Consider the following 3,117-nt stretch of genomic DNA (forward strand, 5'->3'; position numbering starts at 1 on the left):
ACAATCCTGCCTCAGCCTTCCAAGTGCTGAGATTATAGGCACATGCTACTTGGGTTAACTTTTTGAACAGTGCAATAAACATTCTATCTATATATCTACACTTGCACACAAAAACTTCTATCTGTAGGATGGACTCCTAACAATAAGACTGTTAGGTCTTCTTTTATCTTTCTTTCTTTCTTTTTTTTTTGGCTTTTGACAAGGTCTCCCCATGCAGTTCGGGCTGTCTTGAACTCACCGCAACCCTCCTGCACCAGCCTCCTGAGTGCTGGGATTACAAGCATGCACTGCCACACGCAGCCTTGCATATTTTAAGTTTTAAATAATTCTTAATAACCTCCCAAAAAAAGTCATCACAATTTGCACACCTACCAGCAATCTTTGAAAGAGTTCATTTTACCTTACCACTGATAACTTACTTCATTTTTGCTGATCATCGAAGAGAAAGTATTTAATATTTTAATATGTATTTCTCAGGATATCATGTCTGCATCTTGTACTATGAATAACTACTACGAAGACAACAGTATGCAATGTATTAATTATTGTACCTGTCCTACTAACCTATTTTGAAACTGTCTCAATGCTATTTCTCAATAAAATTAATTAAAAAATGTGTATTTCCTTAAATTTATGGTTTTTAATGGTTTGTCTCAAACTAGGACAAACATTCAGTGAAAACCAGAGTGTTCTGTTTGTCACTGAGCCTCCACAGGCACTCCAAAGATACGTTCAGAAGAAATGAGTAAGTACCAGTGAGACTGAACTGCTCTACAAATACATATAAACCTGCTTTTCTTCTTCTGTAAGTTACTGCTTAAAACTGTAGTGGGAAAATAACACTCTTGCCTAAGGTGTTCATGCGCTAATTCACATATAATACCACCTTCCATGGCAAATGAGACTGAGCAAGTGACTACGGTAAGAACTGACTGAGGTCACTACCTGAAAGTCCTTAAAAATGGAGAACCATGCCCAGTTGTGATCAGAGAACCCATGACTAGGGAATAAAGATCTACCGGTAGACAACAATGTTGCTGGCTTTACAGATGGAGGACAGGGCCTTAAACCAAGGAACGCAGGCAGCTTTGATGAGCTAAAAGCAAAAGAACTGATTACCCTCTAGAACCTGCAGAAAGGCACACAGCTCTTCCAATACCTTGATTTTAGTCCAGTGATACTCATAAGATTCCTGACCTACGGAACTGTAAAATAATAAATTTGCAATGTTTAAGTCACTAAAGCCATGGTATTTTTATAGGAGCAATAGGAAACTAACTCAGTCACTTTTTTTTTTTTTTTCCTTCTGCATGTAGGACAGGGTTTCACTACATAGATCGGACTCATACTGATTCTCCTGTTTTCAGCCTCCCAAGTGCTGAAAACACCACCATGCCCAGTCTCAATCACAGTGTCAGCAAGCCCCATGGATGGGGCCAGCACAGCACGCTGGGACTGAACCCCCGGCCACTGTGCTCTGCCTAAGCAGGTTCTTTAGTCTGTTGAGCTATCAGGCCAGACCTTCTTTTGGTTTTAAGTGGTACTGGTTACTGAACCCAGGACCTTGCGCATGCTGAGCAGTCACATGACACTTGAGGTTTTGTAAGTCATCTTGTATTTGCTTTATTTTTTATTCATTTTAATGAGAAAAAAAGATAAAATAGCAATCAAACAGTTTCAAAATAGGTTAGTAAGACAATTACAATAATTTTTTTTGCGGATCCAGGGATTGAACTCAGGCCCTTTTATTCTAACTGAGCCATTTCCCCGGCCCCTATTTACAATAATTAATACATTGTATATTTCGTATTTGTTTTCTGAGACAGGGTCTTTGTTATGTAGTTCTAGTTGGCCTTGTGCTTACTTTTGTAGCCCCTAGGCTGGTCTCAAACTTGCACTGATCCTCCTGCCTCAACTTCCCAAGTGCTAGGATTACAGGTGTGCACTACCACTCCCAGTTCCATGCTGTGGCATGAGGGGCTGGGGATCAAATTCTGGTCCTTGTGCTTGCCAGGTTTGTGTATATGCATCTGAGCTATCTCCCCAGCCTCTCTATTTTCTTTCCTTTTTATGTATTTGACTCCTAGTGATCCTGTTTTCAGCCTCCCCAGCACTGGGATTACAGGGGTGTGCCACCATGCCCAGTCTCAGTGACTGAGATATAGGCACACCCGGGGCGAGGTGAACCCAGGTCCCTGCGCTTGCCTAAGCAGGCCCTCAGTCCACTGAGCTATCTCACTGGCCCTTCCCATTTTCTTTTAATTTAAATTTTTTCTAGTTTTTCATGTAAATTCTGGGGGGTTTTTTGTTTGTTTGTTTGTTTTTTTGTTTTTTTTTTTTGGTACTAGGAAACAAACTCGGGGCCTAGAGCTTGCCAGGCAGGTGCTCTGCCTCTAAACTACATCCTCACCACTGCCGTTGAGGAGCTCGGCCACCAGGCCCTCCATCCAGTGCAAACACAGGTCGCCCAATGAGAGACTGTTCCAGCAGAGCCCAGTAAAGACCCCCATCCCCATGTCCTTCCAGCCGGTGCCTGGGGATGTCCTCCTAGAGGCTCTGGACACCTCCCATGGCACCTCCATCTGACCGCACCGCCTGCCCGCCACCCACCCACTCACCCACCCACCCGACCCACCCAACCAGTAGAGCTTCTTAATACGAGAAAACAACAACACAGCTGACACATACATACATATGCACACATGCACACACACACATAGAGACTATTTCATTTTCTTGTACATATGTGTAAATAATGACAGAATGGAGTGGGGTAAAAGCGTATTTTGAATCTTCGCAATTTTTGAAGTCAGTAAAAAAACCCACAAAAAACTGTATGAATGACTTTGTAAATTTTGTTCTACATGAATAAAAAGGCAAACTTGTGATCAAAAATAAAAAATAAACTACATCCCCAGCCCTTAATAAAGATTTTTTTTAAGCTACTATGACTTATGATAGGACACTACATGTATGTTTTTCACAGACATCTTTTTCTCTCTGAACAACAAAAGTAAGTAGAGCTTGGGCAAGATAACCTTAAAATGTCTTTTATTCTTAAAATCCTATGAAAACCATTAAAAAAGTAAATACTGCTTTTCTTTTTCTGCTGATTTG

The 3,117-nt window shown here is 41.2% G+C and overlaps 1 protein-coding gene across 2 annotated transcripts in view; it reads right to left on the bottom strand.

Annotated features, from left to right (window-relative positions):
* Window positions 1-3,117, bottom strand: part of Rnf214 (ring finger protein 214) — a 48,653-nt gene that overhangs the window by 30,156 nt on the left and 15,380 nt on the right. The window lies entirely within an intron of this gene.

This window comes from Octodon degus, unplaced genomic scaffold (assembly GCF_000260255.1).
Source record: "Octodon degus isolate 3935 unplaced genomic scaffold, OctDeg1.0 scaffold00080, whole genome shotgun sequence".
Lineage (NCBI taxonomy): Eukaryota > Metazoa > Chordata > Mammalia > Rodentia > Octodontidae > Octodon > Octodon degus.